The sequence below is a fragment of the Bubalus kerabau genome, chromosome 12 (assembly GCF_029407905.1).
Source record: "Bubalus kerabau isolate K-KA32 ecotype Philippines breed swamp buffalo chromosome 12, PCC_UOA_SB_1v2, whole genome shotgun sequence".
Lineage (NCBI taxonomy): Eukaryota > Metazoa > Chordata > Mammalia > Artiodactyla > Bovidae > Bubalus > Bubalus kerabau.
In genome coordinates, this window is record NC_073635.1 from 26,668,102 (window position 1) to 26,684,158 (window position 16,057).

The window sequence follows — 16,057 nt, forward strand, 5'->3', positions numbered from 1 at the left end:
CACACACACACACACACACACACACACAGAATCCTCAACATTCAGGCAATCAACACTATTCTCAGAAGTGCATCGTAAGAAGACAGACTTCTTTGCCTTCATCCCCTAAAATGACACTTCTGTTTATACTCCTAAAAATGATGAATTTATTACACCACCTCTCAAGAACAATCCCACTGAATCCCAAAGCCTCTTCAGAGGGTGAAGAGAGATTAGCAGAGAACCTTCTCCACAACACAGTGCCACACCCAGATGGGCAGTGCAAAAGACACAGAAATGGCTTCAAGGAGTGTGTGCCCAATAATGGGGCTGTGAGGAGAGCCTGGGGGCCCTGCTGGGGGCCAGACAATACTGAATGGCTTCCAGGGCCTCTTATTCCTCCTCATCTTCTCATGCAGCCATGGCTCCTGGAGATTTAGGCTCCGGGAGTACATCTGTCACCTTACTAGGTGCTTTGCCTAAAGCCCCTATGGTGATGTCAAACAGAATTCTGTCAATTCTATTGCTGCTGCTTCTTTCATTTCTTCTTGATTGCCCATGCTTTCAAAAGAGTCCTCTAACATCTTTTCTATGATCCCAGCCTTCATCGTCTCTTTGGACAGCTCCCACACGGTGGCCTGGATTTCCAAGATCTTCACAAGATGCTGCATGGCCTTCATCACCTCTGTGTTCTTCTGCAAGAGAACCAGCCACTCACACAACTGCTGGCTGGTTCTTTACCCCCGTGAGCACAGAGTTCATGTGCACTTTGGATGTACAGAGCTTGCTCATGGCCTTCCTTGACCTGAATCATCTCCTTGGCCAGAACCATGTAGACATCCTTCTGATCCTTTCTGGCAGCATCATTCATAGACTGTTTCACTTTTTCTTCTTCTCTATGGATATCTCATATCTGCCCGTCAACAACTCTCATTTCTTATCTTTAGTGACCATTCACTGACCAGCTCTTTGGGTGGCTTCTCCTGGGTTTTTCCAAATAGCCCCATGGCGAACTGAACTGAACTTGCACTTCCCAGCTTTCCATTCCCTAAGCCCAGGCAGGTCACAGGCAGCTGCTTGGGTGGGGCCATTGAGAGGCATGTGTGATGTTTTATTTCCATGCCTCTACTTATCTGACTCTTTTAAAGGGGAGCTAAAAATCCCCACATCTAAGATTCCTTTAGAATCTTCAATTCTATCTCACTTCAGGAAGTTACTCTATTGGCCATAATCAGCTTCACATACTATATTTTTAAGCTCAAATAATCTACTCTGTGTCACAGTCACAGATAAGAATCCTAACCTTTCTCTCTTCCCTTCACTTGTCTCTCCCTGGTTCTAGGCAGGAAAAAAAAAAAAAAAAAAAAAAAAAAAAGACTTCCAACACTTCTGTGATCCCTCTGTTTTCTCCTAGTCCTTCATCCACTGCTCGATTTATTTCCTTTTTCACTAACTTGGATCCCGTGATTCCACATTTTAAGCATCCTCTTGCAGCACCTTCACTCAATCCATGCTCTGTGCTACAGCTGCTTAGGAAATACGTAATGCTAGGTAAAGATGGGGGTATCTCTTCTCAGTCCTACATCTGAACCTCTGAGGAAACTTAAGTTGACTTTTCTAAGCTAATTTTGTTAAGGCTGTATTCCTCGTCATGTGTGGTTATTTAAGTCTCTGTTTTTATTACGTTAGTGGAAGTTAATGATTAGAAAAAAATTTCTTTAAATGCCTGAATCTAAAAAAATCTCCCAGACTTTCTCAAGGAGCTGCGTGTATGTGTTGACAGTCCTTGAGCACTCAACCAAGCAGGTTTCAACCCTACCTTTGTGTTTACTTCCTTCTGCCACAGAATCTTAGCATCCACAGGTGAGAGTCTGGAACTTTCTCCTCTTTCTAGAGCATGAAAACTAAGCATGGGCAGGGCCCTTTAGAATTTCAGAAATATGTCCGAGCTTTTCAAAGTGCTGTGTACATTTTGGAGAAGGCAATGGCACCCCACTCCAGTACTCTTGCCTGGAGAATCCCATGGACGGAGGAGCCTGGTGGGCTGCAGTCCATGGGGTCGCTAAGAGTCGGATACGACTGAGCGACTTCACTTTCACTTTTCACTTTCATGCATTGGAGAAGGAAATGGCAACCCACTCCAGTGTTCTTGCCTGGAGAATCCCAGGGACGGGGGAGCCTGGTGGGCTGCCGTCTATGGGGTCGCACAGAGTCGGACACATGACTGAAGCGACTTAGCAGCAGTGTATGTTTCACTCCCCTGCTGTTCCTCTCAAGCTTTTCGGTTTGTCTACCATTGGCCTCAATTGTTCTCTATCACCTCAGGCAATGGCAACCTAAGATACTGGCCTATAAAGGCCTTCAACAAAGGCCCTCAGTAAAGAGCTTTCTTTTCACACTGGGCCAGTTCCAAGTTAGGCAAAATGAATCTTTTAACCTATTCTTCCAGGGAGTCACTAGACAGATCAAAAGTAAGTGATTAAAATTCTTTGCTAATGATGTCTATTTCCCTCTGGCAGAGTGGCTTATAATGTGTGCTTTTTTAATTGTTTCCTTTGAACTGGGAAGCAAAGGTTGGCACTGGAGTTAACTTAAAATGTCACAAAATTACTGCACCATCACACCCCCTAATAGTTTTTGAAAATATTTTTGTTGTGTATACAATTATTGAGACTTTTTTCTTCAAACATTGAAAGTATTATGTCCTTATCTTCTAGCTTTCTTTGTTGCTATCATTCTACTTTCCCATTTTTCTAAATGATCAGTTCCTTCTTTCTGGGTGCTTTTACCTCTTTATTTTTGGCTTTGCCCAGTTTCAGTACCATGTGTCTAGCCTGGGTTTCTTTTTATTTATCCTACTTGGGGTACACTGTGATTTTCATATTACTATATTTTTATTTTCAATTAGCTTTTAAAAATTCACAAACATTATCTTTTAAAATATTTCATTTCACCTACTCTGTATTTATTTTCCTTTTTCAATTCTGATGATTTACAAATTAAACTTTCTTATTCTACATCCACACCTCTTAATATCACTTTCATTTTTCATTTCTTTCTCTTTCTGCATTTTGGGTAAAAATCTCAAAATCTATTTTTCAAGTCAGTATAATTCCCTTCATCTTTGTATAATCTGATGAATCATTAATACACAAGAGTTTTTCCAAATTGTATTTTTAAAATCTATGAAACTGTTAGTCACTCAGTAATGTCTGACTCTTTATGATCTCAGGGACTGGAGCCTGTCAGGCTCCTCTGTCCATGGGATTCTTCAGGCAAAAGTAGTGGAGTGGGTTGCCATTCCCTTCTCCAGCGGACCTTCCTGACCCAGGGATCAAACCCAGGTCTCTTACATTGCAGGCAGACTCTTTACTGTCTGAGCCAGCAGGAAAACCTTAAAAAAAAAAAAAAAAAAAAATATATATATATATATATATATATATATATATATATATCCCAAGGACTATCAAGATTAGAATTAAGAAATTCAGGAAATAAAATAGTACAAAACCGAATAAATAAAAAGAGACCATGGGAAGCTTTGAAAAATTGAGAGGTGACAGAATTTAAGGCTTTCCTGAGCAACCAGGAAAGCCATATTCATATTCATCCTAGGGGTAGGATGTGAATGTTCTATAGCAGAAGATAACCCTCACTGACCCATTCAGCTTTATTCACTCTTCAATATGTTGAAATCTGACTTTAAGATCATCCTATATTAAGCACTAATCTTGTCAATTTTATTTATTTTTAATCTGCTTCTTTATTACTTAAACATTGTTTTAATTCAAGCCTAATCATCTGTCATCCAATTACAACAGCCTCCCAATTTCTCTGACTCTCTCAAATCTTCAGTTCCTCTGTTACATTTTTCGCTCTGCCACTAGTGTTATTTACACTTCTTGGCTACTTTTATTGACAAGATAATAGTTAAACATTATATATAGACATCGGTCTCGGAGAAGGCAATGGCAAGCCACTCCAGTACTCTTGCCTAGAAAATCCCATGGATGGAGGAGCCTGGTAGGCTACAGTCCATGGGGTCGCTACGAGTCACTTTCACTTTTCACTTTCACACAATGGAGAAGGCAATGGCAACCCACTCCAGTGTTCTTGCCTGGGGAATCCCAGGGACGGCAGAGCCTGGTGGGCTGCCTTCTATGGGGTCGCACAGAGTCGGACACGACTGAAGCGACTTAGCAGCATAGACATGGGTCTACTTTTCCAACTTTATCTACCGCCTTTTCAGTATATGTTTTTTGTGTTGCAGAGGACATAGTTCTTTTAATGGTTCATGCAACTTCAGGATTTCTGTATGTGCCACTTCTTTGTGGAACTCTTACCACTCACTCCTCTCCATACAACTAAGAGACCTTCTCCCAATTTCTCAGATGTTCTGGGAATTATATTTATCATGCTGTCTTATGGACTTCTCCCCCTCTTTTTTCCTTTTAACAAGTCTCTCTTAGACTGTGAAGTTCGTTAAATGAAGTACAATCCCTATTCCTCTCTGTATCCAACATGATTTGCATGGTAGCTGTTGAGAAACATGGACTCACCAATAACACATGACTAAATGGAAAAAATGACTGAATGAATTCCTGAGCAGGTTATGTAGGAAGGAGGGGAAAAGAGGAAATATAATTTTAATGATAAATTAGCTTAACACTATAAAATTCTATTATATATTTAGCACATAGAAAACGGGTAAATAAAAATATCATATAACTTGGTAATTATGGAACATTTTCTTCCTCAGAGTATCTGTACAACACAGGAAGTAAATGAACTGGTCTTCATCTTCTACTCTAAGTTTATTTTTCAAAGGGACTAGAAAAAGAAAACAATTTGTTGAATCCCATTCATTCTTCTTCTAGAATGGAGCTGTCATAGATACAGGAAAGCAATCAGGGAACAAAACAAAGCATTCTCTTCCAAATGGAATACATATCATTATGGCAAGTTCTGTTTACTAGGAAGTCTCTAATTCTATGCAATTTGTTTTAATTTAAATTGTTTTTCATTGATCAGAAGCCCTGAGATCCTGAATTCCAAATATAAATAGCTTCTGTTGTTTTATTGAAAGAAAAAATGTCAACCGAAAAGGCAAAATAAATCTTTCATCCTCTACAGATGAATGGGACAACAGAAGGTAGTTTATTTTTAAATTCTGCTTTTTATTAATGTTATAAATTTGGACAAATAATTTTCCATGTGTCTTAAGTTTTAGTCTTCTGATTAGAAAATGGGTGTGTACTGTCTCACATATCCTAAAAACTAGAAGAAATAGTACATGCTCAAGCTGTAAGATTAGATTTTTAGATCCCGATTTAGTCAAGAAGACAGGTCCTTATCAGAAGGGAAGTGGCCACACAGTGTAGGAGCAGATGTAATACCTCTGTGTTAATTTCAATGGCCCCAGAATTTAAAAAGAAAGGCATAAAGTTTCTGGTGACACTGTAAGGAAAAGTTTGACTGAATCAGAAAAGTTCAATTTCTTCCTGTGATTTTTTTAAAGACTATTAAAAAATCTGGAAAAAAAATACGATTTTCATTTTTCAATTTAAATAATATAAAATTCAAAGGAGATTATAATTTTTAAAATAAAATTATGTCCATATTTGCTTTATTGGATAATAAAAAACATAAAGGTATTTTTTATTGTTTTAAATCTTATTTTCACAAAAAAAAACTAGAGTTGATTTTTTTTTCTTTTTTTAATCCTACATAGTGTGCTTATATCTGTTTAGGCCCTAAAAGAAGCCTTCCCCAATCATTACTGTCTACCGGAACTGGTCCTTCTACAGTCAATGCAATTTTTATACCATTTTTTTTGCATGACTTATTAATAATGCCTGTGACATTTTGAACTGTTTAATATTTTGTGCATGTAAACTCTAACTTCTCAATTACAAATTACTTTCAGATGAAGACCAGATGTAAAATGTATTTATATCACTGCTAAAACTATTTAACAAGTATTTTATAAGCCTTTATTCAGTTTTTTTTTCCTGTATGTATGGTAATCATATAGAAATTAAGAATGTCAGAAATACCTGTACAGCTATTACACTATTTTTGGTAATTAGAAAATAACTAATCCTTTTAGCTTGGACTGTGACTCTTTATAACAGTCATGCTATAAAATAAGTATTCTGTTTTTCCACACATTGTTCTGTAGTGAGCAACTGAGGGATATAAATCGTCTGTGTTGTCACCTTATGAATATGGGAACTAATCAGCCTATAATCAATGCATTGAAGCCATTACCCAGACACCCTGGGGAGAGTTCCTAGACTAACTTAATGGCTAGGCCATGACTATGTGCACACGTGCTCAGTTCCTCAGTCGTGTCTGATTCTTTGCAATACCATGGACTGTAGACCACCAGGCTCTTCTGTCCATGGTACTATCTACACAGGCAAGAATACTGGAGTGGGCTGCCATTTCTTCTCCCAGGGGGTCTTCCTGACCCAGGATCGAGCTCCTGCAACTCTCACACTGGCTGACAGATTCTTTAACACTGAGCCACCTGGGAAACCATGCCATGACTGGTTTTTTGAATCCTAGCTGGCATTTACTTGTAGTAAGTAAGAACAATAAAAACAACAAAAAAATTATGTCTTTAGGAAAAAAGGAACAGGAAGAAATATGGCACTGAAATGACACTACCAAAAATAGGGTACCTTTCCCTTTTCATTGTTTTAAATATAAGAAACTATTTGTGTCTTATGAAATAAACTACTTCAGTTCAGTTCAGTTCAATCGCTCAGTCGTGTCCGACTCTCTATGACCCCAAGAATTGCCCCACACCAGGCTTTCCTGTCCATCACCAACTCCTGGAGTTCACTCAAACTCAGGTCCATTGTGTTGGTGATGCCATCAAGCCATCTCATCCTCTGTTGTCCCCTTCTCCTCCTGCCCCCAATCTCTCCCAGCATCAGAGTCTTTTCCAATGAGTCAACTCTTCGCATGAGATGGCCAAAGTATTGGAGTTTCAGCTTTAGAATCAGTTCTTCCAAAGAACACCCAGGACTTATCTCCTTTAGAATGGATTGGTTGGATCTCCTTGCAGTCCAAGGGACTCTCAAGAGTCTTCTCCAACACCACAGTTCAAAAGCATCACTTCTTCGGTGCTCAGCTTTCCTCACAGTCCAACTCTCACATCGATACATGACCACTGGAAAAACCATAGCCTTGACTAGATTGACCTTTGTTAGCAAAGTAATGTCTCTGCTTTTGAATATGCTATCTAGTTGGTTATAACTTTCCTTCCAAGGAGTAAGTGTCTTTTAATTTCATGGCTGCAATCACCATCTGCAGTGATTTTGGAGCCCCCCAAAAAATAAAGTCTGACACTGTTTCCACTGTTTCCCCGTCCATTTCCCATGAAGTGATGGGACCAGATGCCATGATCTTCGTTTTCTGAATGTTGAGCTTTAGGCCAACTTTTCCACTCTCTTCTTCACTTTTATCAAGAGGCTTTTTAGTTCCTCTTCACTTTCTGCCATAAGGGTTGGTGTCATCTGCATATCTGAGGTTATTGATATTTCTCCCGGCAATCTTGATTCCAGCTTGCGCTTCTGCCAGCCCAGCATTTTTCATGATGTACTCTGCATAGAAGTTAAATAAGCAGGGTGACAATATACAGCCTTGACATACTCCTTTTCCTATTTGCAACCAGTCTGTTGTTTCATGTCCAGTTCTAACTGCTGCTTCCTGACCTGCATATAGGTTTCTCAAGAGGCAGGTCAGGTGGTCTGGTATTCCCATCTCTTAAAGAATTTTCCACAGTTTATTGTGATCCACACAGTCAAAGGCTTTGGCATAGTCAATAAAGCAGAAATAGATGTTTTTCTGGAACTCTCTTCCTTTTTTCCATGATCCAGCGGATGTTGGCAATTTGATCTCTGGTTCCTCTGCCTTTTCTAAAACCAGCTTGAACATCTGGAAGTTCATGGTTCACGTATTGCTGAAGGCTGGCTTGGAGAATTTTTAGCGTTACTTTACTAGCATGTGAGATGAGTGCAATTGTGTGGTAGTTTGAGCATTCTTTGGCATTGCCTTTCTTTGGGATTGGAATGAAAGCTGACCTTTTCCAGTCCTGTGGCCACTGCTGAGTTTTCCAAATTTGCTGGCATATTGAGTGTAGGACTTTCACAGCATCATCTTTCAGAATTTGAAATAGCTCAACTGGAATTTCATCACCTCCACTAGCTTTGTTCATAGTGATGCTTTATAAGGTCTGCTTAGACATCACATTCCAGGATGTCTGGCTCTAGGTGTGTGATCACACCATTGTGATTATCTGGGTCATGAAGCTCTTATTTGTATTGTTCTTCTGTGTATTCTTGCCACCTCTTCTTAATATCTTCTGCTTCTGTTAGGTCCATACCATTTCTGTCCTTTATCGAGCCCGTCTTTGCATGAAATGCTCCCTTGGTATCTCTAAATTTCTTGAAGAGATCTCTAGTCTTTCCCATTCTGTTGTTTTCCTCTATTTCTTTGCACTGATCGCTGAGGAAGGCTTTCTTATCTCTCCTTGCTACTCTTTGGAACTCTGCAATCGGATGCTTATATCTTTCTTTTTCTCCTTTGCTTTTCACTTCTCTTCTTTTCACAGCTATTTGTAAGGCCTCCCCAGACAGCCATTTTGCTTTTTTGCATTTCTTTTACACGGGGATGGTCTTGCTCCCTGTCTCCTGTACAATGTCTCGAACCTCCGTCCATAGTTCATCAGGCACTCTATCAGATCTAGTCCCTTAAATCTATTTCTCACATCCACTGTGTAATCATAAGGAATTTGATTTAGGTCATACCTGAATGGTCTAGTGGTTTTCCCTACTTTCTTTTTTTTAGGTCTGAATTTGGCAATAAGGAGTTCATGATCTCAGCCACAGTCAGCTCCCGGTCTTGTTTTTGCTGACTGTATAGAGCTTCTCCATCTTTGGCTGCAAAGAATATAATCAATCTGATTTCAGTGTTGACCATCTGGTGATGTCCATGTATAGAGTCTTCTTTGTGTTGTTGGAAGAGGGTTTTGCTATGACCAGGGCGTTCTCTTGGCAAAACTCTATTAGCCTTTGCCCTGCTTCATTTCGTATTTCAAGGCCAAATTTGCCTGTTACTCCAGGTGTTTCTTGACGTCTTACTTTTGCATCCAGTCCCCTATAATGAAAAGGACATATTTTTTGGGTGTTAGTTCTAAAAGGTCTTGTAGGTCTTCATAGAACCGTTCTACTTCAGCTTCTTCAGCATTACTGGTTGGGGTATAGACTTGGATTACTGTGATATTGAATGGTTTGCCTTGGAAATGAACAGAGATCATTCTGTCCTTTTTGAGATTGCATCCAAGTACTGCATTTGGGACTCTTCTGTTGACCATGATGGCTACTCCATTTCTTCTCAGGCAGGGGTTCTGCCCGCAGTAGTTGATATAATGGTCATCTGAGTTAAATTCACCCATTCCAGTCCATTTTAGTTTGCTGATTCCTAGAATGTTGATGTTCACTCTTGCCATCTGCTGTTTGACCACTTCCAATTTGCCTTGATCCATGGACCTCACATTCCAGGTTCCTATGCAATCTTGCTCTTTACAGTATCGGACCTTGCTTCTATCACCAGTCACATCCACAACTGGGTATTGTTTTTGCTTTGGCTCCATCCCTTCATTCTTTCTGGAGTTGTTTCTCCACTGATCTCCAGTAGCATATTGGGCACCTACCAACCCGGGGAGTTCCTCTTTCAGTATCCTATCATTTTGCCTTTTCATACTGTTCATGGGGTTCTCAAGGCAAGAATACTGAAGTGGTTTGCCATTCCCTTCTCCAGTGGACCACATTCTGTCAGACTACTTAACTCTCACCAAAGCTAAAATAATGGTGCTAGAAGGAAAGTCCATTTGAAGTCATTCTCAGAGGGACTAAAAAAAACCTAAATACATATATATATATGCATATATTTTTTAAACATGGTTCTAAATGTAATTCAGATAAAATTTATGATTACTAATCTTGAAATAATTTCCTTTTTACTTGAAATTTAGCCATTATTAAATGGGAGCTGTTTATCTTAGTTTTCAGTAAATGTATTATTCATTGTCAATAAATTAAAGTCTATAAATTAGCAATACTATTTAAGATCTAAACATTTTGTAAAAGCACAGATTTTTTTACCTGATTTATGAAGCTCATATGTTTAATAATTTACTAATATTTAAAATGAATAACTGAATAGTAAGAAAAAAGTATAAATAAAGTATTAGATGAAAAAATATAGAGGGAACTTTGTTTTTTAGGCAGTTCTATGGTTTCTTGGTTCAAAATCATTATCTTAACTCTAAGAAAAAAGTTTCTTATAGAGTCTGAAGGTGCTGGTTTTTAAAACATGTGCTTTGCTGTGCTTAGTTGTTCAGTCGTGTCCGACTCTTTGCGACCCCATGGACTGTAGCCTGCCAGGCTCCTGTGTCTATGAAGATTCTCCAGGCAAGAATAATGGAGTGGGTTGCCATGCCTTCCTCTAGGGGTTCTTCCCAACCCAGGGATCAAATGCAGGTCTCCCGCATTGCAGGCACATTCTCTACTATCTGAACCACCAGGGAAGCCCAAGAATACTGGAGTGCGTAGCCTATGTCTTTTCCAGGGAAACTTTCCCATCCAGCAATCGAACCCGATCTCCTGCACTGTAGGCAGATTCTTTACAGCTGAGCTACCTGGGAATCCCCTTTTTAAAACATAGTTTTTGCCAAATCAAGGACACGAAACAAACTCAAGCAAACTAAAGCTTATTGGTTCAATTATTAAATAGCATTTGTTAAATTAAAGAGGATATTAAAGTTTAGGTTATATTATCAGTAAAAAATTATACTTGAATGCAATATGCTTCTCTTCTTCAAAATGTAAGCAATGTAAGGTATACATTTTCCAAATTTTAAAGAACAAACCGATAAATTGGAATCTTGTGAACCATAGGTCAAATTCAGTGCTAAACAAGAATACATTCTGACTTGTCATGAATATTCATTAATTGTATCCTATACGTTTCCAAAAGAGTGATAAAGGTTTATTTTAGGCAAATGATTAATTTATTTCAAAAGATTACTCAAGTTCTATAATTTAAAAGTCTTTATTTGCTTTATAGTTCAATTCATATTTTAATAATTTAAAATCCAATTATTATTGCCAAGATATTATAGGCAATTTTACATCCCATTAACCTTGCTTTGTTTTAATTATAAAGATCCTTTGTTAGATTCCTTTAAATGATCCAGTTTATAATTTCAGTCTGTCCTAGGGAGTATTTTAATTCAGCTGCACATTCATCAACTGTTTTTGTCCTGTTAATTGTAGACAACTGCACAATTGCTTTCTCCACCTATGATTGATGAATTTTATTCACGAGTGTGGCTGTTAAGTAGCATAAACATTTATAACAATTTCCACTTAAAGATTTTTATCTTCATTCCCACAAGGACAAATTAAAACTGATATTTAACAACCAAGAGAAAACATTTTGTGTATGTTTCATTTTACAGTATTAGCAAATGTTAAGAAAAATGTTGCATTTCCATGCAAATGTGCTAAAAGTATATGCAAAGAATCTAACATGTGCCTGGATATAGTGGGCATCAACAAATATAGGCCAGATAAACAAAGCAATGTGTTTTCACTATAACTACATCCCAACCATTTAAATACGATATTTTTTTGATTTGGAACTCCCAGTTCAAATTTATGAAAGAGAAAAGTTTAAATTGAAAAGGAAAGGGCCAAAGTAAATATAGGAGTCAGCAAAATATTATATGTCATAACAAAAAATAAAAAACTTCCATTTTTAAGGTGCCAATATTACTGTAGTTGTAAAAAAAAAAGTCATATATTACTTCCAACTTTCAGAGAAACTAGGCAAGATGTGAAACAATGTCAGAGGGAGATTATATTACATGCCTAGTTTATCAATAGGAGAACTGGTATTTGAACCTTGTATAAAGAAAGTATTTTGAGATAATGCTACTGAATCGATAACTCAATAAGATGGTCAGGGGAGCCTCTCTGAGAGTGTGACATTTAAGCGGATTCTCAATGATGGGTGGAATCAATCATGTGAAGATGTGGGGAAAGAAGACTCCCAGCAGAAACAGCAGTAAGAGCCTGGCCCCAGGTTTTCCACTCCACACACTCTCCCTGAGCACCACATTTGCATCCTTATCCCCCACTGACCACACGCAAGCTGAGAACTCCTGAATCTAAATCTCTACATGAGCTGTCTCTTTGGGCTTCCCAAGTGGCTCAGTGGCAAAGAACTCACCTGCCAATGCAGGCGATGCGGGTTTGATCCCTGGGTCAGGAAGATCCCTTGGAGGATGAAATGTCAACCCACTCCAGTATTCTTGCCTGGGAAATCCATGGACAGAGGAGCCTGGTGGGCTACAGTCCATGGGGTCAGAAAGGAGCCAGACACAACTCAAGTGACTAAACAACAAGAGCTGTCTCTTTGAAGCCTGACACCCAAAATCTAAGACATCAATCTAACATTTCTACTTGGAACTTTCACAGGTGCTACGAATTCAGAGCATGTGACTCCATGTTCAGTCGTGTCTGACTCTTTGCGACCTCATGGACTGTAGCCTCTGGCTCCTCTCCTCATTCCAGGCAAGAATACTGGAGTGGGTTGACATTTCTTACTCCAGGAGATCTTCCTGACCCAGGGATCAAAGCTTTGTCCTGCACTGGCAGTGGTTGGTGGTTTAGACACCAAGTCGTGTCTGACTCTTGCGACAGCATGGACTGCAGACTGCCAGGCTCCCCTGTCCATGGGATTCTCCAGGCAAAAATACTGGAATGGGTTGCCATTTCCTTCTCCAGAGGATCTTCCCAACCCAGGGATCAAACCCAGGTCTCCTGCATTGCAGGCAGATTCTTTACCCACTTAGCTACAAGGGAAGCCCTAACGGATTTATTTACTTATTTATTTATTTTTACCACTAATGCCACCTGGGAAGCCCTATGAACTCAGTGTAACCAAAAATAAAAACATCTCTTACTCAACCTACGTCTCTCCTTCTGTATTGTTCTAAGTAAACTATACTTATTGTAAATTATCCAGCTGTTAAACAAGAAAGCAAAGTACCCATGATTCCTTCTGTCCTCTCTACCATTCAATCTATCAGCAGTTCTATAGATTTAATTTCTAAGTGTTCTGTTGTGTGTTGAGTCGCTCAGTCTGTCCAACCCTTTGTGACCCCATGGACTGTAGCCCACCAGGCTTCTCTGTCCATGAGATGGATTCTCCAGGCAAGAATATTGGAGTGGATTGCTAGGCCCTCCTCCAGGGGATCTTCCCAATCCAGGGATTAAAACCAGGTCTCCCCCATTGTAGGTGGATTCTCTACCACCTGAGCCACCAGCTACTTCAAACTTGTCCACTTCTTCCATCCTCATAGCCACTCTTAGTTGGTTTATGACACCATTCTCTTCAATGAGATTCTGAAATTTCAGACAGCTATCTCGTTTCCAGTCTCCAGCCCCAGAAATCCATTTGTCACTCTGCAGATTATGCCAAACTTCTTCCATCCTTTACACTCCTGCATCCTTAGCACTACTTACAAACCCCTTCATGGTAGGATTCTTGCCATAAAGGGATGACCCTGGCCTCTCTGTGGCTGGCATACAATATGCGCTGAAACAGCTGTTCGCATGCGCATGAAACAGCATGTTCATGACTGAGAAGAGCTCTCCAGCAACACGTCTTGCTGGCTCTCACCAATAGGCTTTTGCACTATACTATTCCCTCAGTCCAAAATTTTATTCCTACTTTTTTTTTTCTTTCATCTAGCCATGTCCTAATCATTTCTCAGTTCTCAACTAACATGGTGCTCTGTTTACTGTACTATACCAACTAATGAGCGCTCAGTCATGTCTGACTTTTTGCGACCCCATGGACCCTGCCAGGCTCCTCTGTCCATGGGCTTCTCTAGGCAAGAATACTGGAGTGGGTTGCCATTCTTTTTTGGCAATAGGGCCTCCTACTTTCACTCTTTTTATAGACTAATTTTAAGAACAGTTTAAGGTTCACAGCAAACTTGAACAGAAGTTACAGAGATATCCCAGATGTCCTCCCCAACTTATTGTACTCTCCTTCATTATCACTAATCCCCATTAGAGTGGTTACATTTGCTACAAATTATGAACCTACATTCATAGACTGCATTATCACCCAAAGTCTACAGTTTACATGACGATTCATGCTTTGTGTTGCATATTACAAAGGTCTGGAAAAATGCAAAATGATATGTATCTAGTATTACAGTATCATACAGGGTCGATTCATGCCCTAAAAATCCTCTGTGCTTTGCCTATTCATCTCTGCTTCCCCTTAAGCCCTGGCAACCATGGATCTTTTTACTGTGTCCACAGTTTTGCCTTTTCCCATAATGTCATATAGTTAGAATCATACAGTAGCTTTTTCATATATTGGATTCTTTCATCTTGAAATATGCAATTAAAATTCCTTTATGTCTTTTCATGGCTTGATAGCTCATTTCTGTTTAGCACTAATTAATAAATACTCCATTGTCTTAATGCATCAGATAAATGGGTAGTTATTTATCTATTCACCTACTAAAGTGCATCTTGGCTGTTTACAAGTTTTAGAAATTGTGAATAAAATGATTCTAAACATCCACATGCAGGTTTTTGTGTGAATGTAAGTTTCTAATTCCTTTGGGTAGTACCAAGGAGCATGGCTACTGTATTGTATGGGAAGACTAAGTTTAATAATGCCAACCTGTCTTCCAAAGTGGCTGTACCATTCTGCATTTCCACCAGTGAAGAATGAGAGTTCCTGTCGCTCCACAGCCTGAGCAGCACTTGGTGTTGCCAGGGTTCTGGGTTTTGGCTCTTTTAATAGGTGTGTAGTAGTATCTTACTGTTGTTTAAATTTCCATTTTTCTGATGACCTATGATGTGGAACATCTTTTCCTTTGCTTATTTTCCATCTGTACATCTTTTGTTTAGGAACTTGTTAAGGTCTACGGCTCATTTTCTAATCAGTTTTCTTATTGCTGAGTCTTAAGAGGTCTTTGTATACTTTAGATAACAGTCTTTTATTAGATGTGTCTTTTGCAAGTATTTTCTCTCAGTCTGTGGCTGTCTTCTCATTCTCTTGATACTGTCTTTTGCAGAGCAGAAGTTCATTTTAATGAAGTCCAGCTCATCAGTTCTTTCTTTCAAGGATCATGCCTTTAGTTTTAGAACTAAAAACTCATCACCAAATGTATCATCTAGATTTTCTCCTTTGTATCTTCTATGAGTTTCATAATTTTTCATTTTACATTTAAGTCTGTGATCCACACTGAGCTAAGTTTTGTGAAGAGTATAAAGTCTGTGTCTGCATTTATTTTTGGATGTCCAGTTGTTCCAGCATCATTTGTTGGCAAGATTATTTTTGTTTCATGGTCTTGGCTTTGCTTGGATGCACTTTTTGAAAACCCTGACACTACCACCAACTGGAGAATGCACCCCTCCAGACTAGGTTAAGTGCTCTTCCTTCTTCTCAGATTAGTACCTGTAACATCCGACCCTATCACAGCACCCTTGTGTTACTGTATGTGCTAGTCTGTTTGTCTTTCCTCCAAAATTTAGAAACATGTTTGTCTCATTCACTTCTCTATTCCCAGTGCCCATAATGGTGTTTGGTATATGAAAGTGAAGTCGCTCAGTCAGGTACGACTCTTAGCAACCCCATGGACTGTAGCCTACCAGGCTCCTCTGTCCATGGGATTTTCCAGGCAAGAATACTGGATTGGGTTGCCATTTCCTTCTCCAGGAGATCTTCCTGACCCAGGGATTGAACCCAGGTCTCCCACATTGTAGGCAGATGCTTTACCATCTGAGCCACATACAGTAGGTGCTAAATAGACATTTGCTATGTTAATATATATATGAGATGTGATTATATATTTATAGCTAGCTATATTTCACTATTTGTTCCAAAATCATTTTTACTGGAGAAACTATTGGTATAAAAATGGAAAAACAAATCTAAAATGGCACAAAGAATATTATGATGAGCATTTAGA

The 16,057-nt window shown here is 39.1% G+C and overlaps 1 protein-coding gene and 1 pseudogene across 5 annotated transcripts in view; both read right to left on the reverse strand.

Annotated features, from left to right (window-relative positions):
* NBEA (neurobeachin) overlaps window positions 1-16,057 on the reverse strand; it is a 661,454-nt gene that overhangs the window by 321,233 nt on the left and 324,164 nt on the right. The window lies entirely within an intron of this gene.
* On the reverse strand, window positions 117-986 carry LOC129624439 (charged multivesicular body protein 3-like; annotated as a pseudogene).